General features: G+C 46.4%; 3 non-coding genes and 37 pseudogenes across 3 annotated transcripts; all 40 read right to left on the bottom strand.

Moving 5' to 3' along the window:
• Window positions 1-30: 30 nt before the first annotated feature.
• On the bottom strand, window positions 31-149 carry LOC148246897 (5S ribosomal RNA; annotated as a pseudogene).
• Window positions 150-709: 560 nt separating this feature from the next.
• LOC148246896 (5S ribosomal RNA) lies at window positions 710-828 on the bottom strand. Its single transcript, XR_015814976.1, has one exon. It is a non-coding gene; the product is annotated as a 5S ribosomal RNA (ribosomal RNA).
• Window positions 829-1035: 207 nt separating this feature from the next.
• On the bottom strand, window positions 1036-1154 carry LOC148246895 (5S ribosomal RNA; annotated as a pseudogene).
• A 204-nt stretch (window positions 1155-1358) lies between these two features.
• Window positions 1359-1476, bottom strand: LOC148246894 (5S ribosomal RNA; annotated as a pseudogene).
• Window positions 1477-1712: 236 nt separating this feature from the next.
• On the bottom strand, window positions 1713-1831 carry LOC148246893 (5S ribosomal RNA; annotated as a pseudogene).
• Window positions 1832-2392: 561 nt separating this feature from the next.
• Window positions 2393-2511, bottom strand: LOC148246892 (5S ribosomal RNA; annotated as a pseudogene).
• A 209-nt stretch (window positions 2512-2720) lies between these two features.
• Window positions 2721-2839, bottom strand: LOC148246891 (5S ribosomal RNA; annotated as a pseudogene).
• An 884-nt stretch (window positions 2840-3723) lies between these two features.
• On the bottom strand, window positions 3724-3842 carry LOC148246890 (5S ribosomal RNA; annotated as a pseudogene).
• Window positions 3843-4401: 559 nt separating this feature from the next.
• LOC148246889 (5S ribosomal RNA) lies at window positions 4402-4520 on the bottom strand (annotated as a pseudogene).
• Window positions 4521-5083: 563 nt separating this feature from the next.
• On the bottom strand, window positions 5084-5201 carry LOC148246888 (5S ribosomal RNA; annotated as a pseudogene).
• Window positions 5202-5764: 563 nt separating this feature from the next.
• On the bottom strand, window positions 5765-5883 carry LOC148246887 (5S ribosomal RNA; annotated as a pseudogene).
• Window positions 5884-6087: 204 nt separating this feature from the next.
• LOC148246886 (5S ribosomal RNA) lies at window positions 6088-6206 on the bottom strand (annotated as a pseudogene).
• Window positions 6207-6764: 558 nt separating this feature from the next.
• On the bottom strand, window positions 6765-6883 carry LOC148246885 (5S ribosomal RNA). The gene has a single exon (XR_015815239.1). It is a non-coding gene; the product is annotated as a 5S ribosomal RNA (ribosomal RNA).
• Window positions 6884-7444: 561 nt separating this feature from the next.
• LOC148246884 (5S ribosomal RNA) lies at window positions 7445-7563 on the bottom strand (annotated as a pseudogene).
• Window positions 7564-7770: 207 nt separating this feature from the next.
• On the bottom strand, window positions 7771-7889 carry LOC148246883 (5S ribosomal RNA; annotated as a pseudogene).
• Window positions 7890-8095: 206 nt separating this feature from the next.
• LOC148246882 (5S ribosomal RNA) lies at window positions 8096-8212 on the bottom strand (annotated as a pseudogene).
• Window positions 8213-8742: 530 nt separating this feature from the next.
• On the bottom strand, window positions 8743-8860 carry LOC148246881 (5S ribosomal RNA; annotated as a pseudogene).
• Window positions 8861-9096: 236 nt separating this feature from the next.
• LOC148246880 (5S ribosomal RNA) lies at window positions 9097-9215 on the bottom strand (annotated as a pseudogene).
• An 860-nt stretch (window positions 9216-10075) lies between these two features.
• LOC148246879 (5S ribosomal RNA) lies at window positions 10076-10194 on the bottom strand (annotated as a pseudogene).
• A 204-nt stretch (window positions 10195-10398) lies between these two features.
• LOC148246878 (5S ribosomal RNA) lies at window positions 10399-10517 on the bottom strand (annotated as a pseudogene).
• An 888-nt stretch (window positions 10518-11405) lies between these two features.
• Window positions 11406-11524, bottom strand: LOC148246877 (5S ribosomal RNA; annotated as a pseudogene).
• A 205-nt stretch (window positions 11525-11729) lies between these two features.
• Window positions 11730-11848, bottom strand: LOC148246876 (5S ribosomal RNA; annotated as a pseudogene).
• Window positions 11849-12403: 555 nt separating this feature from the next.
• On the bottom strand, window positions 12404-12522 carry LOC148246875 (5S ribosomal RNA; annotated as a pseudogene).
• Window positions 12523-13733: 1211 nt separating this feature from the next.
• Window positions 13734-13852, bottom strand: LOC148246874 (5S ribosomal RNA; annotated as a pseudogene).
• A 205-nt stretch (window positions 13853-14057) lies between these two features.
• Window positions 14058-14176, bottom strand: LOC148246873 (5S ribosomal RNA; annotated as a pseudogene).
• A 564-nt stretch (window positions 14177-14740) lies between these two features.
• LOC148246872 (5S ribosomal RNA) lies at window positions 14741-14859 on the bottom strand (annotated as a pseudogene).
• Window positions 14860-15067: 208 nt separating this feature from the next.
• On the bottom strand, window positions 15068-15186 carry LOC148246871 (5S ribosomal RNA; annotated as a pseudogene).
• A 562-nt stretch (window positions 15187-15748) lies between these two features.
• Window positions 15749-15867, bottom strand: LOC148246870 (5S ribosomal RNA; annotated as a pseudogene).
• A 209-nt stretch (window positions 15868-16076) lies between these two features.
• Window positions 16077-16195, bottom strand: LOC148246869 (5S ribosomal RNA; annotated as a pseudogene).
• A 204-nt stretch (window positions 16196-16399) lies between these two features.
• On the bottom strand, window positions 16400-16517 carry LOC148246868 (5S ribosomal RNA; annotated as a pseudogene).
• A 978-nt stretch (window positions 16518-17495) lies between these two features.
• Window positions 17496-17614, bottom strand: LOC148246867 (5S ribosomal RNA; annotated as a pseudogene).
• A 209-nt stretch (window positions 17615-17823) lies between these two features.
• On the bottom strand, window positions 17824-17942 carry LOC148246866 (5S ribosomal RNA; annotated as a pseudogene).
• Window positions 17943-18146: 204 nt separating this feature from the next.
• Window positions 18147-18264, bottom strand: LOC148246865 (5S ribosomal RNA; annotated as a pseudogene).
• A 561-nt stretch (window positions 18265-18825) lies between these two features.
• On the bottom strand, window positions 18826-18944 carry LOC148246864 (5S ribosomal RNA). Its single transcript, XR_015815010.1, has one exon. It is a non-coding gene; the product is annotated as a 5S ribosomal RNA (ribosomal RNA).
• A 205-nt stretch (window positions 18945-19149) lies between these two features.
• Window positions 19150-19268, bottom strand: LOC148246863 (5S ribosomal RNA; annotated as a pseudogene).
• Window positions 19269-19831: 563 nt separating this feature from the next.
• LOC148246862 (5S ribosomal RNA) lies at window positions 19832-19950 on the bottom strand (annotated as a pseudogene).
• Window positions 19951-20156: 206 nt separating this feature from the next.
• LOC148246861 (5S ribosomal RNA) lies at window positions 20157-20275 on the bottom strand (annotated as a pseudogene).
• Window positions 20276-20479: 204 nt separating this feature from the next.
• Window positions 20480-20597, bottom strand: LOC148246860 (5S ribosomal RNA; annotated as a pseudogene).
• Window positions 20598-21158: 561 nt separating this feature from the next.
• Window positions 21159-21276, bottom strand: LOC148246859 (5S ribosomal RNA; annotated as a pseudogene).
• Window positions 21277-22110: 834 nt separating this feature from the next.
• On the bottom strand, window positions 22111-22229 carry LOC148246858 (5S ribosomal RNA; annotated as a pseudogene).
• Between the last annotated feature and the right edge of the window lie 43 nt (window positions 22230-22272).

Here is a 22272-nt window from a genome sequence, read left to right as displayed (position 1 = left end):
GGTCGAACGGCACATCTGAAAAAAAGAAAATGGGTGCAACACGAGAACTTCCAAGGAGGTAACCCATCATTGTACTACTTTCGCCAAAGCACACTTAACTGCGGAGTTCTGATGGGATCCGGTGCATTTGTGCTGGTGTGACCGCACCTGTTTAATTTCGTGCTGAAAATACATACACTCCTTCTTCCCTCCCCCCCTCCCATCATTTGTTTCCTTGTGCGTGCGCACTACACCTCTCCTTCTCGTTCTAATATCAAGTAAAATGCTACGGTGCCGTGACTCACATTTGCGAATAAACCTGAGGACCATAATTCAAGTCGCTCGTATCATCGAAAGAATCATCTGCAAAAAAATGGGTGCAACACAAGGACTTCCTGAGAAAATGGGTGAAATATAAGGACTTCGCAGGAGGTCACCCATCCTAGTGCTACTCTCGCCCAAGCACCCTTAACTTGCGGAGTTCTGATAGAATCCATTGCATTGGTGCTGGTATGATCGCTCATGTTTCATTATGCGCTGCAAATACATACACTTTTTCTCCCTCCATCCCCCCTTCCGTCATTTGTTTCCTTGTGCGTACACTATGCATCTCTCATTCTCGTTCTAATATCGATTAAAATGCCCCTTCTTCTTGACTCACAATTGCGTATAAACCAGCGGTCCCCAGTTCCAGTCGCGCGTAACGTCGAACGACCCGTCTGAAAAAAAATTGGTGCGACACGAGGACTTCCCAGGAGGTCACCCATCCGAGTACTAATCTCGCCCAAGCACACTTCACTGCGAAGTTCTGATGGGATCCGGTGCATTAGTGCTGGTATGATCGCACCTGTTTAATTTCGCACTGCAAATACATAAACTCATTCCCCTTTCTTCCCCCTCCCGTCATTTGTTTCCTTTTGCGTGCGCACTGCACCTCCCGTTCTCGTTCTACAATCAGAAAAATACCACGGGCCGTGACTCACATTTGCGAATAAACCTGAGGACAATAATTCAAGTCGCGCGTAACGTCGAACGGCACATCTGAAAAAAAGAAAATGGGTACAACACGAGAACTTCCCAGGAGGTAACCCATCATTGTACTACTTTCTCCAAAGCACACTTAACTGCGGAGTTCTGATGGGATCCGGTGCATTTGTGCTGGTGTGACCGCACCTGTTTAATTTTGTGCTGAAAATACATACACTCCTTCTTCCCTCCCCCCCTCCCATCATTTGTTTCCTTGTGCGTTCACACTGCACCTCTCCTTCTCGTTCTAATATCGATTAAAATGCCCTTGATTCTTGACTCACATTTGCGTATAAACCAGCGGACCATAGTTCTAGTCACGCGTAACGTCTAACGACCCATCTGAAAAAAAATTGTTGCGATACGAGGACTTCCCAAGAGTTCACCCATTCGAGTACTACTCTCGCCCAAGCACACTTAACTGCAGAGTTCTGATGGGATCCAGTGCATTAGTGCTGGTATGATGCCACTTGTTTAATTTTGCGCTTCAAATACATACACTCCTTCTCTTTTCTTCCTCCTCCCGTCATTTGTTTCCTTGTGCGTGTGCATTGCACCTCCCGTACTCGTTCTAATATCAAGTAAAATGCCACGACGCTGTGACTCACATTTGCGAATAAACCTGCGGACCATAAATAAAGTCGCGCGTAACGTCGAAAGATTCATCTGCAAAAAGATGGGTGCACCACGAGGACCTCCCAAGAAAATAGCTGAAATATAAGGACTTCGTAGGAGGTCACCCATCCGAGTACTTTTCTCGCCCAAGCACACTTCACTGCGAAGTTCTGATGGGATCCGGTGCATTAGTGCTGGTATGATCGCACCCATTTAATTCCACGCTGCAAATACATAAACTCCTTCTCCTTTCTTCCCCCTCCCGTCATTTGTTTCCTTGTGCGTGCGCATTGCACCTCCTGTGCTCGTTCTAATATCAAGTAAAATGCTACGGTGCCGTGACTCACATTTGCGAATAAACCTGAGGACAATAATTCAAGTCGCGCGTATCGTCGAAAGAATCATCTGCAAAAAAATGGGTGCAACACGAGGACTTCCTAAGAAAATTGGTGAAATATAAGGACTTCGCAGGAGGTCACCCATCCTAGTGCTACTCTCGCCCAAGCACCCTTAACTTGCGGAGTTCTGATAGAATCCGTTGCATTGGTGCTGGTATGATCGCTCATGTTTCATTATGCGCTGCAAATACATACACTTTTTCTCCCTCCATCCCCCCTTCCGTCATTTGTTTCCTTGTGCGTACACTCTGCATCTCTCATTCTCATTCTAATATCGATTAAAATGCCCCTTCTTCTTGACTCACAATTGCGTATAAACCAGCGGACCCCAGTTCCAGTCGCGCGTAACGTCGAACGACCCGTCTGAAAAAAAATTGGTGCGACACGAAGACTTCCCAGGAGGTCACCCATCCGAGTACTAATCTCGCCCAAGCACAGTTCACTGCGATGTTCTGATGGGATCCGGTGCATTAGTGCTGGTATGATCGCACCTGTTTAATTTCGCACTGCAAATACATAAACTCATTCCCCTTTCTTCCCCCTCCCGTCATTTGTTTCCTTTTGCGTGCGCACTGCACCTCCCGTTCTCGTTCTACTATCAAGTAAAATACCACGGCGCCGTGACTCACATTTGCGAATAAACCTGAGGACAATAATTCAAGTCGCGCGTAACGTCGAACGGCACATCTGAAAAAAAGAAAATGGGTACAACACGAGAACTTCCCAGGAGGTAACCCATCATTGTACTACTTTCTCCAAAGCACACTTAACTGCGGAGTTCTGATGAGATCCGGTGCATTTGTGCTGGTGTGACCGCACCTGTTTAATTTTCTGCTGAAAATACATACACTCCTTCTTCCCTCCCCCCCTCCCATCATTTGTTTCCTTATGCGTTCACACTGCACCTCCCCTTCTCGTTCTAATATTGATTAAAATTCCCTTGATTCTTGACTCACATTTGCGTATAAACCAGCGGACCATAGTTCTAGTCACGCGTAACGTCGAACGACCCATCTGAAAAAAAATTGTTGCGATACGAGGACTTCCCAAGAGTTCACCCATTCGAGTACTACTCTCGCCCAAGCACACTTAACTGCAGAGTTTTGATGGGATCCAGTGCATTAGTGCTGGTATGATGCCACTTGTTTAATTTTGCGCTTCAAATACATACACTCCTTCTCTTTTCTTCCTCCTCCCGTCATTTGTTTCCTTGTGCGTGCGCATTGCACCTCCCGTACTCGTTCTAATATCAAGTAAAATGGCACGACACTGTGACTCACATTTGCGAATAAACCTGCGGACCATAAATCAAGTCGCGCGTAACGTCGAAAGAATCATCTGCAAAAAGATGGGTGCAACACGAGGACCTCCCAAGAAAATAGGTGAAATATAAGGACATCGCAGGAGGTCTCCCATCCGAGTACTTTTCTCGCCCAAGCACCCTTAAATGCGGAGTTCTGATAGAATCCGTTGCATTAGTGCTAGTATGATCCCTCATGTTTCATTCTGCACTGCAAATACATACACTCTTTCTCCTTCCATCCCCCCTCCCGTCATTTGTTTCCTTGTGCGTGCACTCTGTATCTCTCCTTCTCGTTCTAATATCGATTAAAATGCCCCTGCTTCTTGACTCACATTTGCGTATAAACCAGTGGACCCTAGTTCCAGTCGCGCGTAACGTCGAACGACCCGTCTGAAAAAAAAATTAGTGCGACACGAGGAATTCCCAGGAGGTCACCCATCCGGGCACAACTCTCGCCCAAGCACACTTAACTGCAGAGTTCTGATGGGATCCGGTGCATTAGTGCTGGTATGATCACACCTGTTTAATTTTGCGCTACAAATACATAAACTCATTCCCCTTTCTTCCCCCTCCCGTCATTTGTTTCCTTGTACGTGCGCACTGCACCTCCCGTTCTCGTTCTAATATCAAGTAAAATGCCACGGCGCCGTGACTCACATTTGCGAATAAACCTGAGGACCATAATTCAAGTCGCGCGTAACGTCGAAAGAATCATCTGCAAAAAAATGGGTGCAACACGAGGACTTTACAAGAAAATGGGTGAAATATAAGGACTTCGCAGGAGGTAACCCATGCTAGTACTACTCTCGCCCAAGCACCCTTACCTACGGAGTTCTGATAGAATCCGTTGCATTAGTGCTGGTATGATCGCACCTGTTTCATTTCTTGCTGAAAATACATACACTCCTTCTCCTTCCTTCCCCCTCCCATCAATTGTTTCCTTGTGCGTTCACACTGCACCTCTCCTTCTCGTTCTAATATCGATTAAAATGCCCCTGCTTCTTGACTCACATTTGCGTATAAACCAGCAGACCCTAGTTCCAGTCGCGCGTAACGTCGAACGACCCGTCTGAAAAAAAATTGGTGCGACACGAGGACTTCCCAGGAGCTCATCAATCCGAGTACTACTCTCGCCAAAGCACACTTAACTGCGGAGTTCTGACGGGATCAGGTGCATTAGTGCTGGTATGATCGCACCCGTTTAATTCCGCGCTGCAAATACATAAATTCCTTCTCCTTTCTTCCCCCTCCCGTCATTTGTTTCCTTGTGCGTACGCACTGCACCTCCCGTGCTCCTTCTAATATAAAGTAAAATGCTACGGTGCCGTGACTTATATTTGCGAATAAACCTGAGGACCATAATTCAAGTCGCGCGTATCGTCGAAAGAATCATCTGCAAAAAAATGGGTGGAACACGAGGACTTCCTAAGAAAATGGGTGAAATATAAGGACTTCGCATGAGGTCACCCATCCTAGTGCTACTCTCGCCCAAGCACCCTTAACTTGCGGAGTTCTGATAGAATCCGTTGCATTGGTGCTGGTATGATTGCTCATGTTTCATTCTGCGCTGCTAATACATACACTTTTTCTCCCTCCATCCCCCCTCCCGTCATTTGTTTCCTTGTGCGTGCACTCTGCATCTCTCCTTCTCGTTCTAATATCGATTAAAATGCCCCTGCTTCTTGACTCACATTTGCGTATAAACCAGTGAACCCTAGTTCCAGTCGCGCGTAACGTCGAACGACCCGTCTGAAAAAAAAAATTAGTGCGACACGAGGACTTCAAGGAGGTCACCCATTCGAGTACTAATCTCGCCCAAGCACACTTCACTACGGAGTTCTGATGGGATCCAGTGTATTAGTGCCGGTATGATCACACCTGTTTAATTTTGTGCTACAAATACATAAACTCATTCCCCTTTCTTCCCCCTCCCGTCATTTGTATCCTTGTGCATGCGCACTGCACCTCCCGTTCTCGTTCTAATATCAAGTAAAATACTACAGTGCCGTGACTCACATCTGCGAATAAACCTGAGGACCATAATTCAAATCGCGCGTAACGTCGAAAGAATCATCTGCAAAAAAATGGGTACAACACGAGGACTTCACTAGAAAATGGGTGAAATATAAGGACTTCGCAGGAGGTAACCCATGCTAGTACTACTCTCGCCCAAGCACCCTTACCTACAGAGTTCTGATAGAATCCGTTGCATTAGTGCTGGTATAATCGCACCTGTTTCATTTCGCGCTGTAAATACATACACTCCTTCTCCTTTCTTCCCCCTCCCGTCATTTGTTTCCTTGTGCGTGCGCACTGCACCTCTCGTTCTCTTTCAAATATCAAGTAAAATGCCACGGCACCGTGACAAACATTTGCGAATAATTCTGCGGACTATAATTCAAGTCGCGCGTAACGTCGAACGGCACATCTGAAAAAAAGAAAATGGGTGCAACACGAGAACTTCCCAGGAGGTAACCCATCATTGTACTACTTTCGCCAAAGCACACTTAACTGCGGAGTTCTGATGGGATCCGGTGCATTTGTGCTGGTGTGACCACACTTGTTTAATTTCCATCTGAAAATAAATACACTCCTTCTTCCCTCCCCCCCTCCCATCATTTGTTTCCTTGTGCGTTCACACTGCACCTTTCCTTCTCGTTCTAATATCGATTAAAATGCCCCTGATTCTTGACTCACATTTGCGTATAAACCAGCGGACCATAGTTCCAGTCGCGCGTAACGTCGAACGACCCGTCTGAAACAAAATTTGTGCGACACGAGGACTTCCCAGGTGATCACCAATCCGAGTACTACTCTCGCCCAAGCACACTTAACTGCAGAGTTCTGATGGGATCCAGTGCATTAGTGCTGGTATGATTGCACCCGTTTAATTCCGCGCTGCAAATACATAAACTCCTTCTCCTTTCTTACCCTTCCCGTCATTTGTTTCCTTGTGCGTGCGCACTGCACCTCCCGTGCTCGTTCTAATATCAATTAAAATGCTACGGTGCCGTAACTCACATTTGCGAATAAACCTGAGGGCCATACTTCAAGTCGCGCGTATTGTCGAAAGAATCATCTGCAAAAAAATGGGTGGAACACGAGGACTTCCTAAGAAAATGGGTGAAATATAAGGACTTCGCAGGAGGTAACCCATGCTAGTACTACTCTCGCCAAAGCACCCTTACCTACGGAGTTCTGATAGAATCCGTTGCATTAGTGCTGGTATAATCGCACCTGTTTCATTTCGTGCTGAAAATACATACACTCCTTCTCCTTCCCTCCCCCTCCCATCAATTGTTTCCTTGTGCGTTCACACTGCACCTCTTCTTCTCCTTCTAATATCGGTTAAAATGCCCCTGCTTCTTGACTCACATTTGCGTATAAACCAGCGGACCCTAGTTCCAGTCGCGTGTAACGTCGAACGACCCATCTGAAAAAAATTGGTGCGACACGAGGACTTCCCAGGAGGTCACCCATCCGAGTACTACTCTCGCCCAAGCACACTTAACTGCGTAGTTCTGATGGGATCCGGTGCATTAGTGCTGGTATGATCGCACCCATTTAATTTTGCGCTGCAAATACATAAATTTCTTCTCCTTTCTTCCCCCTCCCGTCATTTGTTTCCTTGTGCGTGCGCACTGCACCTCCCGTGCTCGTTCTAATATCAAGTAAAATGCTACGGTGCCGTGACTCACATTTGCGAATAAACCTGAGGACCATAATTCAAGTCGCGTGTAACGTCGAAAGAATTATCTGCAAAAAAATGGGTGCAACACGAGGACTTCCTAAGAAAATAGGTGAAATATAAGGACTTCGCATGAGGTCACCCATCCTAGTGCTACTCTCGCCCAAGCACCCTTAACTTGCGGAGTTCTGATAGAATCCGTTGCATTGGTGCTGGTATGATTGCTCATGTTTCATTCTGCGCTGTAAATACATACACTCTTTCTCCCTCCATCCCATCTCCCATTATTTGTTTCCTTGTGCGTGCACTCTGCATCTCTCCTTCTTGTTCTAATATCAAGTAAAATGCCCTGGCATCATGACTCACTTTTGCGAATGAACCAGCGGTTTATAATTGCATTCGCGCGTAACGTCGAATGATCCATCTGAAAAAAAATGGGTGCAACACGAGGACTTCCCAGGAGGTCACCAATCCGAGTACTACTCCCGCCCAAGCACACTTAACTGCTAAGTTCTGATGGGATACGGTGCATTAGTGCTGGTATGATCGCACCTATTTAATTTCGCGCTGCAAATACGTACACTCCTTCTCCTTTCTTCCCCTTCCCGTCATTTGTTTCATTGTGCATGTGCACTGCACCTCTCGTTCTCGTATAAATATCAAGTAAAATGCCACAGCGCAGTGACTCACATTTTCGAATAAATCTGCGGAATATAATTAAAGTCGTGCGTAACGTCGAAGGGCACATCTGAAAAAAAAAATGAGTGCAACACGAGAACTTCCCAGGAGGTAACCCATCATTGTACTACTTTCGCTAGAGCACACTTAACTGCGGAGTTCTGATGGGATCCGGTGCATTTGTGTTGGTGTGACTGCACCTGTTTAATTTCGTGCTGAAAATACATACACTCCTTTTTCCCTCCCGCCCTCCCATCATTTGTTTCCTTTTGCGTTCACATTGCACTTCTCCTTCTCGTTCTAATATCGATTAAAATGCCCCTGATTCTTGACTCACATTTGCGTATAAACCAGCGGACCATAGTTCCAGTCGCGCGTAATGTCGAACGACCTATCTAAAAAAAAATTGTTGTGATACGAGGACTTCTCAAGAGGTCACCCATCCGAGTACTACTCTCGCCCAAGCACACTTAACTGCAGAGTTCTGATGGGATCCAGTACATTAGTGCCGGTATGATGCCACTTGTTTAATTTTGCGCTTCAAATACATACACTCCTAATCTTTTCTTCCTCCTCCCGTCATTTGTTTCCTTGTGCGTGCGCACTGCACCTCTCGTACTCGTTCTAATATCAAGTAAAATGCCACGGCGCCGTGACTCACATTTGCGAATAAATCTGCGGACCATAATTAAAGTCGCGCGTAACGTCGAACGGCACATTTGAAAAAAAGAAAATGGGTGCAACACGAGAACTTCCCAGGAGGTAACCCATCATTTTACTACTTACGCCAAAGCCCACTTAACTGCGAAGTTCTGATGGGATCCGGTGCATTTGTGCTGGTGTGACCTCACCTGTTTAATTTCGTGCTGAAAATACATACACTCCTTCTTCCCTCCCCTCTCCCATCATTTGTTTCCTTGTGCGTTCACACTACACCTCTCCTTCTCGTTCTAATATCGATTAAAATGCCCCTGATTCTTGACTCACATTTGGGTATAAACCAGCGGACCATAGTTCCAGTCGCGCGTAACGTTGAACGACCCATTTGAAAAAAATTGTTGCAATACGAGGACTTCCCAAGAGGTCACCCATCTGAGTACTACTCTCGCCCAAGCACACTTAACTACAGAGTTCTGATGGGATCCAGTGCAGTAGTGCTGGTATGATGCCACTTGTTTAATTTTGCGCTTCAAATACATACACTCATTCTCTTTTCTTCCTCATCCCGTCATTTGTTTCCTTGTGCGTGCGCACTGCACCTCCCGTACTCGTTCTAATATTAAGTAAAATGCGACGGTGCCGTGACTCACATTTGCGAATAAATCTGCGGACCATAAATCAAGTCGCGCGTAACGTTGAAAGAATAATCTGCAAAAAGATGGGTGCAACACGAGGACCTCCCAAGAAAATGGGTGAAATATGAGGACTTCGCAGGAGGTCACCCATCCGAGTACTACACTCGCCCAAGAACACTTAACTGCGGAGTTCTGATGGGATCCGGAGCTTTAGTGCTGGTATGATCGCACCTGTTTAATTTCGCGCTGCAAATACATATACTCCTTCTCCTTTCTTCCCCCTCCCGTCATTTGTTTCCTTGTGCGTTCACACTTCACCTCTCATTCTCGTTCTAATATCGATTAAAATGCCCCTGCTTCTTGACTCACATTTGCGTATAAACCAGCGGACCCTAGTTCCAGACGTGCGTAACGTCGAACGACCCGTCTGAAAAAAAATTGGTGCGACACGAGGACTTCCCAGGAGGTCACCCATCCGAGTACTAATCTCGCCCAAGCACACGAGGGCTTTAGTGCTGATATGATCGCACCTGTTTAATTTTGCGCTGCAAATACATAAACTCATTCCCCTTTCTTCCCCCTCCCGTCATTTGTTTCCTTGTGCATGCGCACTACACCACCCGTTCTCGTTCTAATATCAAGTAAAATGCTACAGCACCGTGACTCACATTTGCGAATAAACCTGAGGACCATAATTCAAGTCGCGCGTAACGTCGAAAGAATCATCTGCAAAAAAATGGGTGCAACACGAGGACTTCACAAGAAAATGGGTGAAATATAAGGACTTTGCAGGAGGTAACCCATGCTAGTACTACCCTCGCCCAAGCACCCTTACCTACGGAGTTCTGATAGAATCCGTTGCATTAGTGCTGGAATGATCGCACCTGTTTCATTTCGCGCTGCAAAAACATACTCCTTCTCCTTTCTTCCCCCTCCCATCATTTGTTTCCTTGTGCGTGCGCACTGCACCTCTCGTTCTCGTTCAAATATCAAGTAAAATGCCACGGCGCTGTGACTCACATTTGCGAATAAATCTGCGGACAATAATTAAAGTCGCGCGTAACGTCGAACGGCACATCTGAAAAAAAGAAAATGGGTGCAACACGAGAACTTCCCAGGAGGTAACCCATCATTGTACTACTTTCGCCAAAGCACACTTAACTGCGAAGTTCTGATGGGATCCGGTGCATTTGTGCTGGGGTGACCGCACCTGTTTAATTTGGTGCTGAAAATACATACACTCCTTCTTCCCTCCCCCCCTCCCATCATTTGTTTCCTTGTGCATGCACTCTGCATCTCTCTTTCTCGTTCTAATATCAAGTAATATGCCCCGGCACCGTGACTCACCTTTGCAAATGAACCAGCCGTTTATAATTCCATTCGCGCGTAACGTCGAAAAACCAATCCGAAAAAAAATAGGTGCAACACGAGGGCTTCCCAAGTGGTCACCCATCCAAGTACTACTCTCGCCCAAGCACACTTAACTGCAAAGTTCTGATGGGATCCGATTCATTAGTGCTGGTATGGTCGCACGTGTTTAATTTCGCGCTGCAAATACATAAACTCCTTCTCCTTTCTTCCCCCTCCCGTCATTTGTTTCCTTGTGCGTGCGCACTGCACCTCTCGTTCTCGTTCAAATATCAAGTAAAATTCCACGGCGCCGTGACTCACATTTGCGAATAAATCTGCGGACCATAATTAAAGTCGCGCGTAACGTCGAACGGCACATCTGAAAAAAAGAAAATGGGTGCAACACGAAAACTTCCCAGGAGGTAACCCATCATTGTACTACTTTCGCCAAAGCACGCTTAACTGCAGAGTTCTGATGGGTTCCAGTGCATCAGTGCTGGTCTGATGCCACTTGTTTAATTTTGCGCTTCAAATACATACACTCCTTCTCTTTTCTTCCTCCTCCCGTCATTTGTTTCCTTGTGCGTGCGCACTGCAACTCTCGTACTCGTTCTAATATCAAGTAAAATGCCACGGCTCCGTGACTCACATTTGCGAATAAACCTGCGGACCATAATTCAAGTCGCGCGTAACTTTGAAAGAATCATCTGCAAAAAGATGGGTGCAACACGAGGACCTCCCAAGAAAATGGGTGAAATATAAGGACTTCGCAGGAGGTCACCCATCCGAGTACTTTTCTCGCCCAAGCACCCTTAACTGCGGAGTTCTGATAGAATCCGTTGCATTAGTGCTGGTATGATCCCTCATGTTTCATTCTGCACTGCAAATACATACACTCTTTCTCCTTCCATCCCACCTCCCGTCATTTGTTTCCTTGTGCGTGCACTCTGCATCTCTCTTTCTCGTTCTAATATCAAGTAATATGCCCCGGCACCGTGACTCACCTTTGCAAATGAACCAGCGGTTTATAATTCCATTCGCGCGTAACGTCGAAAAACCCATCCGAAAAAAGATAGGTTGAACACGAGGGCTTTCCAAGTGGTCACCCATCCGAGTACTACTCTCGCCCAAGCACACTTAACTGCGGAGTTCTGATGGGATCCGGGGCTTTAGTGCTGGTAAGATCGCACCTGTTTAAATTCGCGCTGCAAATACATACACTCCTTCTCCTTTCTTCCCCCTCCCGTCATTTGTTTCCTTGTGCGTTCACACTTCACCTCTCATTCTCGTTCTAATATCGATTAAAATGCCCCTGCTTCTTGACTCACATTTGCGTATAAACCAGCGGACCCTAGTTCCAGACCCGCGTAACGTCGAACAACCCGTCTGAAAAGAAATTTGTGCGACACGAGGACTTCCTAGGAGGTCACCCATCCGAGTACTAATCTCGCCCAAGCACACTTCACTGCGGAGTTCTGATGGGATCCGGTGCATTAGTGCTGGTATGATCCCACCTGTTTAATTTCGCACTGCAAATACATAAACTCATTTCCCTTTCTTCCCACTCCCGTCATTTGTTTCCTTGTGCGTGCGCACTGCACCTCCTGTTCTCGTTCTAATATAAAGTAAAATGTTACAGCGCCGTGACTCACATTTGCGAATAAACCTGAGGACCATAATTCAAGTCGCGCGTAACGTCGAAAGAATCATCTGCAAAAAAATGGGTGCAACACGAGGACTTCACATGAAAATTGGTGAAATATACGGACTTCGCAGGAGGTAACCCATGCTAGTACTACTCTCGCCAAAGCACCCTTACCGATGGAGTTCTGATAGAATCCGTTGCATTTGTGCTGGTTTGATCGCACCTGTTTCATTTCGTGCTGAAAATACATACACTCCTTCTCCTTCCTTCTCCCATCAATTGTTTCTTTGTGCGTTCACACTGCACCTCTCCTTCTCGTTCTAATATCGATTAAAATGCCCCTGCTTCTTGACTCACATTTGCGTATAAACCAGCGGACACGAGTTCCAGTCGCGCGTAACGTCGAACGACCCATCTGAAAAAAAATTGTTGCGATACAAGGACTTCCCAAGAGGTCACCCATCCGAGTACTACTCTCGCCCAAGCACACTTAACTGCAGAGTTCTGATGGGATCCGATGCATTAGAGCTGGTATGATCGCACCTGTTTAATTTCGCGCTGCAAATACATAAACTCCTTCTCCTTTCTTCCCCCTCCCGTCATTTGTTTCCTTGTGCGTGCGCACTGCACCTCTCGTTCTCGTTCAAATATCAAGTAAAATGCCATGGCGCCGTGACTCACATTTGCGAATAAATCTGCGGACCATAATTAAAGTCGCGCGTAACGTCGAACGGCACATCTGAAAAAAAAGAAAATCGGTGCAACACGAGAACTTCCCAGGAGGTAACTCATCATTGTACTACTTTTGCCAAAGCACACTTAACTGCGGAGTTCTGATGGGATCTGGTGCATTTGTGCTAGTGTGACAACACCTGTTTAATTCCACGCTGCAAATACATAAACTCTTTCTCCTTTCTTCCCCCTCCCGTCATTTGTTTCCTTGTGCGTTCACACTGCACATCTCCTTCTCGTTCTAATATCGATTAAAATGCCCCTGATTCTTGACTCACATTTGCGTATAAACCAGTGGACCATAGTTCCAGTCGCGCGTAACGTCGAACGACCCATCTGAAAAAAAATTGTTGCGACACGAGGAATTCCCAGGAGGTCACCCATCCGAGTACTACTCTCGCCCAAGCACACTTAACTGCAGGGTTCTGATGGGATACAGTGCATTAGTGCTGGTATGATGCCACTTTTTTAATTTTGCGCTTCAAATACATATACTCCTTCTCTTTCTTCCTCCTCCCGTCATTTGTTTCCTTGTTCGTGCGCAATGCACCTCCCGTACTCGTTCTAAAATCAAGTAAAATGCCACGGCGCCGTGACTCACATTTGCGAATAAACCTGCGGACCATAAATCAAGTTGCGCGTAACGTCGAAAGAATCATTTGCAAAAAGATGGGTGCAACACGAGGACCTCCCAAGAAAATGGGTGAAATATAAGGACTTCGCAGGAGGTCACCCATCCGAGTACTTTTCTCACCCAAGCACCCATAACTGCAGAATTCTGATAGAATTCGTTGCATTAGTGCTGGTATGATCCTCATGTTTCATTCTACACTGCAAATACATACACTCTTTCTCCTTCCATCCCCCCTCCCGTCATTTGTTTCCTTGTGCGTGCACTCTGCATCTCTCTTTCTCTTTCTAATATCAAGTAATATGCCCCGGCACCGTGACTCACCTTTGCAAATGAAGCAGCGGTTTATAATTCCATTCGCGCGTAACGTCGAACAACCCATCCGAAAAAAAATAGGTGCAACACGAGAGCTTCCCAAGTGGTCACCCATCCGAGTACTACTCTCGCCCAAGCACACTTAACTGTGGAGTTCTGATGGGATCCGGGGCTTTAGTGCTGGTATGATCGAACCTGTTTAATTTTGCGCTGCAAATACATACACTCCTTCTCCTTTCTTCCCCCTCCCGTCAATTGTTTCCTTGTGCATTCACAATGCACCTCTCATTCTCGTTCTAATATCGATTAAAATGCCCCTGCTTCTTGACTCACATTTGCGTATAAACCAGCGGACCCTAGTTCCAGTCGCGCGTAACGTCGAACGACCCGTCTGAAAAAAAATTATTGCGACACGAGGACTTCCCAGGAGGTCACCCATCCGAGTACTACTCTCGCCCAAGGACACTTAACTGCGGAGTTCTGATGGTATCCGGTGCATTAGTGGTGGTATGATCGCACCCGTTTAATTTTGCATTGCAAATACATAAACTCCTTCCCCTTTCTTCCCCCTCCTGTTATTTGCTTCCTTGTGCGTGCGCACTGCACCTCCCGTGCTCGTTCTAATATCAAGTAAAATGCTACGGTGCCGTGACTCACATTTGCGAATAAACCTGAGGACCATAATTCAAATCGTGCGTATCGTCGAAAGAATCATCTGTAAAAAAATGGGTGCAACACGAGGACTTCCTAAGAAAATGGGTGAAATATAAGGACTTCGCAGGAGGTCACCCATCCTAGTGCTTCTCTCTCGCCCAAGCACCCTTAACTTGCGGAGTTCTGATAGAATCCGTTGCATTGGTGCTGGTATGATTGCCCATGTTTCATTCTGCGCTGCAAATACATACACTTTTTCTCCCTCCATCCCCCCTCCCGTCATTTGTTTCCTTGTGCGTGCACTCTGCATCTCTCCTTCTCGTTCTAATATCGATTAAAATGCCCCTGCTTCTTGACTCACATTTGCGTATAAACTAGTGGACCCTAGTTCCAGTCGCGCGTAACGTCGAACGACCCGTCTGAAAAAAAAATTAGTGCGACAAGAGGACTTCCATGGAGGTCACCCATCCGAGTACTACTCTCGCCCAAGCACACTTAACTGCGGAGTTCTGATGGTATCCGGTGCATTAGTGCTGGTATAATCGAACCTGTTTAATTTCGCGCTGCAAATACATAAACTCCTTCTCCTTTCTTCCCCCTCCCGTCATTTCTTTCCTTGTGCGTGCGCACTGCACCTCTCGTTCTCGTTCAAATATCAAGTAAAATGCCACGGCGCCGTGACTCACATTTGCGAATAAATCTCCGGACCGTAATTAAAGTCGCGCATAACGTCGAACGGCACATCTGAAAAAAGAAAATGGGTGCAACACGAGAACTTCCCAGGAGGTAACCCATCATTGTACTACTTTCGCCAAAGCACACTTAACTGCGGAGTTCTGATGGGATCCAGTGCATTTGTGCTGGTATGATCGCACCCGTTTAATTCCGCGCTGCAAATACATAAACTCCTTCTCCTTTCTTCCCCCTCCCGTCATTTGTTTCCTTGTGCGTGCGCACTACACCTCCCGTGCTCGTTCTAATATCAAGTAAAATGCTACGGTGCCGTGACTCATATTTGCGAATAAACGTGAGGACCATAATTCAAGTCGTGCGTATCGTCGAAAGAATCATCTGCAAAAAAATGGGTGCAACACGAGGACTTCCTAAGAAAATGGGTGAAATATAAAGACTTCGCAGGAGGTCACCCATCCTAGTGCTTCTCTCGCCCAAACACCCTTAACTTGCGGAGTTCTGATAGAATCCGTTGCATTGGTGCTGGTATGATTGCTCATGTTTCATTCTGCGCTGCAAATAGATACACTTTTTGTCCCTCCATCCCCCCTCCCGTCATTTGTTTCCTTGTGCGTGCACTCTGCATCTCTCTTTCTCGTTCTAATATCAATTAAAATGCCCCTGCTTCTTGACTAACATTTGCGTATAAACCAGTGGACCCTAGTTCCAGTCGCGCGTAACGTCAAACGACCCGTCTGAAAAAAAAATTGGTGCGACAAGAGGACTTCCATGGAGGTCACCCATCCGAGTACTACTCTCGCCCAAGCACACTTAACTGCGGAGTTCTGATGGAATCCGGTGCATTAGTGCTGGTATGATCGAACCTGTTTAATTTCGCGCTGCAAATACATAAACTCCTTCTCCTTTCTTCCCCCTCCCGTCATTTGTTTCCTTGTGCGTGCGCACTGCACCTCTCGTTCTCGTTCAAATATCAAGCAAAATGCCACGGCGCCGTGACTCACATTTGCGAATAAATCTGCGGACCATAATTAAAGTCGCGCGTAACGTCGAACGGCACATCTGAAAAAAAGAAAATGGGTGCAACACGAGAACTTCCCAGGAGGTAACCCATCATTGTACTACTTTCGCCAAAGCACACTTAACTGCGGAGTTCTGATGGGATCCGGTGCATTTGTGCTGGTGTGACCGCACCTGTTTAATTTCGTGCTGAACATACATACACTCCTTCTTCCCTCCCCCCCTCCCATCATTTGTTTCCTTGTGCGTTCACACTGCACCTCTCCTTCTCGTTCTAATATCGATTAAAACGCCCCTGATTCTTGACTCACATTTTCGTATAAACCAGCGGACCATAGTTCCAGTCGCGCGTAACGTCGAACGACCCATATGAAAAAAAATTGTTGCGATACGAGGACTTCCCAAGAGGTCACCCATCCGAGTACTACTCTCGCCAAAGCACACTTAACTGCAGAGTTCTGATGGGATCCAGTGCATTAGTGCTGGTATGATGCCACTTTTTTAATTTTGCGCTTCAAATACATACACTCCCTCTCTTTTCTTCCTCATCCCGTTATTTGTTTCCTTGTGCGTGCGCACTGCACCTCCCGTACTCGTTCTAATATCAAGTAAAATGCAACGGCGCCGTGACTCACATTTGCGAATAAACCTGCGGACCATAAATCAAGTCGCGCGTAACGTCGAAAGAATCATCTGCAAAAAGATGGGTGCAACACGAGGACCACCCAAGAAAATGGGTGAAATATAAGGACTTCGCAGGAGGTCACCCATCCGAGTACTTTTCTCGCCCAAGCACCCTTAACTGCGGAGTTCTGATAGAATCCGTTGCATTAGTGCTGGTATGATCCCTTATGTTTCATTCTGCACTGCAAATACATACACTCTTTCTCCTTCCAACCCCCCTCCCGTCATTTGTTTCCTTGTGCGTGCACTCTGCATCTCTCTTTCTCGTTCTTCCCCCTCCCATCATTTATTTCCTTGTGCGTGCGCACTGCACCTCCCGTGCTCGTTCTAATATCAAGTAAAATGCTACGGTACCGTGACTCACATTTGCGAATAAACCTGAGGACCATAATTCAAGTCGCGCGTATCGTCGAAAGAATCATCTGCAAAAAAATGGGTGCAACACGAGGACTTCTTGAGAAAATGGGTGAAATATAAGGACTTCACAGGAGGTCACCCATCCTGGTGCTACTCTCGCCCAAGCACCCTTAACTTGCGGAGTTCTGATAGAATCCGTTGCATTGGTGTTGGTATGATTGCTCATGTTTCATTCTGCGCTGCAAATACATACACTTTTTTTCCCTCCATCCCTCCTCCCGTCATTTGTTTCCTTGTGCGTGCACTCTGCATCTCTCCTTCTCGTTCTAATATCGATTAAAATGCCCCTACTTCTTGACTCACATTTGCGTATAAACCAGTGGACCCTAGATCCAGTCGCGCGTAACGTCGAACGACCCGTCTGAAAAAAAAAAATTAGTGCAACACGAGGACTTCCCAGGAGGTCACCCATCCGAGTACTACTCTCGCCCAAACACACTTATCTGCGGAGTTCTGATAGGATCCGGTGCATTAGTGCTGGTATGATCGCACCAGTTTAATTTCGCGCTGCAAATACATAAACTCCTTCTCCTTTCTTCCCCCTCCCGTCATTTGTTTCCTTGTGCATGCGCACTGCACCTCTCGTTCTCGTTCAAATATCAAGTAAAATTCTACGGCGCCGTGACTCACATTTGCGAATAAATATGCGGACTATAATTAAAGTCGCGCGTAACGTCGAACGGCACATCTGAAAAAAAGAAAATGGGTGCAACACGAGAACTTCCCAGGAGGTAACCCATCATTGTACTACTTTCGCCAAAGCACACTTAACTTCGGAGTTCTGATGGGATCCGGTGCATTTGTGCTGGTGTGACCGCACCTGTTTAATTTTGTGCTGAAAATACATACACTCCTTCTTCCCTCCCCTCCTCCCATCATTTGTTTCCTTGTGCGTTCACACTGCACCTCTCCTTCTCGTTCTAATATTGATAAAAATGCCCCTGATTTTTGACTCACATTTGCGTATAAACCAGCGGACCATAGCTCCAGTCGCGCGAAACGTCGAACGACCCATCTGAAAAAAAATTGTTGCGATACGAGGACTTCCCAAGAGGCCACCCATCCGAGTACTACTCTCACCCAAGCACACTTAACTGCAGAGTTCTGATGGGATCCAGTGCATTAGTGCTGCTATGATGCCACTTGTTTAAATTTGTGCTTCAAATACATACACTCCTTCTCTTTTCTTCCTCCTCCCGTCATTTGTTTCCTTGTGCGTGCGCACTGCACCTCCCGTACTCGTTCTAATATCAAGTAAAATACCACGGCGCCGTGACTCAAATTTGCGAATAAACCTGCGGACCATAAATCAAGTCGCGCGTAACATCGGAAGAATCATCTGCAAAAAGATGGGTGAAACACGAGGACCTCCCAAGAAAATAGTTGAAATATAAGGACTTCGCAGGAGGTCCCCCATCCGAGTACTTTTCTCGCCCAAGCACCCTTAACTGTAGAGTTTTGATAGAATCCGTTGCATTAGTCCTGGTATGATCCTTCATGTTTCATTCTGCACTGTAAATACATACACTCTTTCTCCTTCCATCCCCCCTCCCGTCATTTGTTTCCTTGTGCGTGCACTCTGCATCTCTCTTTCTCGTTCTAATATCAAGTAATATGCCTCGGCACCGTGACTCACCTTTACAAATGAGCCAGCGGATTATAATTCCATTCGCGCGTAACGTCGAACAACCCATCCGAAAAAAAATAGGTGCAACACGAGGGCTTCCCAAGTGGTCACCCATCCGAGTACTACCCTCGCCCAAGCACACTTAACTGCGGAGTTCTTATGGGATCCGGAGCTTTAGTGCTAGTATGATCGCATCTGTTTAATTTCACGCTGCAAATACATACACTCCTTCTCCTTTCTTCCCCCTCCTGTCATTTGTTTCCTTGTGCGTTCACACTTCACCTCTCATTCTCGTTCTAATATCGATTAAAATGCCCCTGCTTCTTGACACACATTTGCATTTAAACCAGCGAACCCTAGTTCCAGACGCGCGTAACGTCGAACGACCTGTCTGAAAAAAAATTGGTGCGACACGAGGACTTCCGAGGAGGACACCCATCCGAGTACTAATCTCACCCAAGCACACTTAACTGCGGAGTTCTGATGGGATCCGGTGCATTAGTGCTGTTATGATCGTACCTGTTTAATTTCGCGCTGCAAATACATAAACTCATTCTCCTTCCTTCCCCCTCCTGCCATTTGTTTCCTTATGCGTGCGCACTGCACCTCCCGTGCTCGTTCTAATATCAAGTAAAATGCTACAGTACCGTGACTCGCATTTGCGAATAAACCTGAGGACCATAATGCAAGTCGCGCGTATCGTCGAAAGAATCATCTGCAAAAAAAGGGGTGCAACACGCGGACTTCCTAAGAAAATGGGAGAAATATAAGGACTTCGCAGGTGGTCACCCATCCTAGTGCTACTCTTGCCCAAGCACCCCTAACTTGCGGAGTTCTGATAGAATCCGTTGCATTAGTGCTTGTATGATTGCTCATGTTTCATTCTGCGCTGCAAATACATACACTTTTTCTCCCTCCATCCCCCCTCCCGTCATTTGTTTCCTTGTGCGTGCACTCTGCATCTCTCATTCTCGTTCTAATATCGATTAAAATGCCCCTACTTCTTGACTCACATTTGCGTATAAACCAGTGGACCCTAGTTCCAGTCGCGCGTAACGTCGAACGACTCGTCTGAAAAAAAAAATTAGTGCGACACGAGTACTTCCCAGGAGGTCACCCATCCGAGTACTACTCTCGCCCAAGCACACTTATCTGCGGAGTTCTGATGGGATCTGGTTCATTAGTGCTGGTATGATCGCACCAGTTTAATTTCGCGCTGCAAATACAAAAACTCCTCCTTTCTTCCCACTCCCGTCATTTGTTTCCTTGTGCGTGCGCACTGCACCTCTCGTTCTCGTTCAAATTTTAAGTAAAATGCCATGGCACCGTGACTCACATTTGCGAATAAATCTGCGGACCATAATTAAAGTCGCGCGTAACGTCGAACGGCACATTTAAAAAAAAGAAAATGGGTGCAATACGAGAACTTCCTAGGAGGGAACCCATCATTGTACTACTTTCGCCAAAGCACACTTAACTTCGGAGTTCTGATGGGATCCGGTGCATTTGTACTGGTGTGACCGCACCTGTTTAATTTCGTGCTAAAAATACATACACACCTTCTTCCCTCCCCCCCTCCCATCATTTGTTTCCTTGTGCGTTCACACTGCACCTCTCCTTCTCGTTGTAATATCGATAAAAATGCCCCTGATTTTTGACTCACAATTGTGTATAAACCAGCGGACCATAGTTCCAATCGTGCGTAACGTCGAACGACCCATCTGAAAAAAAATTGTTACGATACGAGGACTTCCCAAGAGGTCACCCATCCGAGTACTACTCTCGCCCAAGCACAATTAACCGCAGAGTTCTGATGGGATCCAGTGCATTAGTGCTGGTATGATGCCACTTGTTTAATTTTGCGCTTCAAATACATACACTCCTTCTCTTTTCTTCCTCCTCCCGTCATTTGTTTCCTTGTGCGTGCGCACTGCACCTCCCGTACTCGTTCTAATATCAAGTAAAATGCCACAGGGCCGTGACTCAAATTTGCGAATAAACCTGCAGACCATAAATTAAGTCGCGCGTAACGTCAAAAGAATCATCTGCAAAAAGATGGGTGCAACACGAGGACCTTCCAAGAAAATCGGTGAAATATAAGGACTTCACTAGAGGTCACCCATCCGAGTACTTTTCTCGCCCAAGCACCCTTAACTGCGGAGTTCTGATAGAATCCGTTGCATTAGTGCTGGTATGATCCCTCATGTTTAATTCTGCACTGCAAATACATACACTCTTTCTCCTTCCATCCCCCCTCCCATCATTTGATTCCTTGTGCGTGCACTCTGCATCTCTCTTCCTTGTTCTAATATCAAGTAATATACCCTGGCACTGTGACTCACCTTTGCAAATGAAGCAGCGGTTTATAATTTCATTCGCGCGTAACGTCGAACAACACATCCGAAAAAAAATAGGTGCAACACGAAGGCTTCCCAAGTGGTCACCCATCCGAGTACTACCCTCGCCCAAGCACACTTTACTACGGAGTTCTGATGGGATCCGGAGCTTACTGCTGGTATGATCGCACCTATTTAATTTCGCGCAGCAAATACATACACTCCTTCTCCTTTCTTCCCCCTCCCGTCATTTGTTTCCTTGTGCGTTCACACTTCACCTCTCATTCTCGTTCTAATATCGATTAAAATACCCCTGCTTCTTGACTCACATTTGCGTATAAACCAGCGGACCCTAGTTCCAGACGCGCATAACGTCGAACGACCCGTCTGAAAAAAAATTGGTGCGACACGAGGACTTCCCAGGGAGTTCTGATGGGATCCGGTGCATTAGTGCTGGTATGATCGCACCTGTTTAATTTTGTGCTGCAAATACATAAACTCATTCTCCTTTCTTCCCTCTCCCGTCATTTTTTTCATTGTGCGTGCGCACTGCACCTCCCGTTCTCGTTCTAAATCAAGTAAAATGCTACAGCGCCGTGACTCACATTTGCGAATAAACCTGAGGACCATAATTTAAGTCGCGCGTATCGTCGAAAGAATCATCTACAAAAAAATGGGTGCAACACGAGGACTTCACAAGAAAATGGGTGAAATATAAGGACTTCGCATGAGGTAACCCATGCTAGTACTACTCTCGCCCAAGCACCCTTACCTACGGAGTTCTGATAGAATCCGTTGCGTTAGTGCTGGTATGATCGCACCTGTTTCATTCCGTGCTGAAAATACATACACTCCTTCTCCTTCCCTCCCCCTCCCATCAATTGTTTCCTTGTGCGTTCACACTGCACTTCTCCTTCTCGTTCTAATATCGATTAAAATGCCCCTGCTTCTTGACTCACCTTTGCGTATAAACCAGCGGACCGTAGTTCCAGTCGTGCGTAGCGTCGAACGACCTGTCTGAAAAAAATTGGTGCGATACGAGGACTTCCCAGGAGGTCACCCATCCGAGTACTACACTCGCACAAGCACACATAACTGCGGAGTTCTGATCGGATCCGGTGCATTAGTGCTGGTATGATCGCACCTGTTTAATTTCGCGCTGTAAATACATACACTCCTTCTCCTTTCT

The sequence above is a fragment of the Carica papaya genome, chromosome 8 (assembly GCF_054855325.1).
Source record: "Carica papaya isolate Zhongbai chromosome 8, ASM5485532v1, whole genome shotgun sequence".
Lineage (NCBI taxonomy): Eukaryota > Viridiplantae > Streptophyta > Magnoliopsida > Brassicales > Caricaceae > Carica > Carica papaya.
Note: the sequence above shows the minus strand (reverse complement) of the source record. Positions and strands in the feature narration are given on the sequence as shown.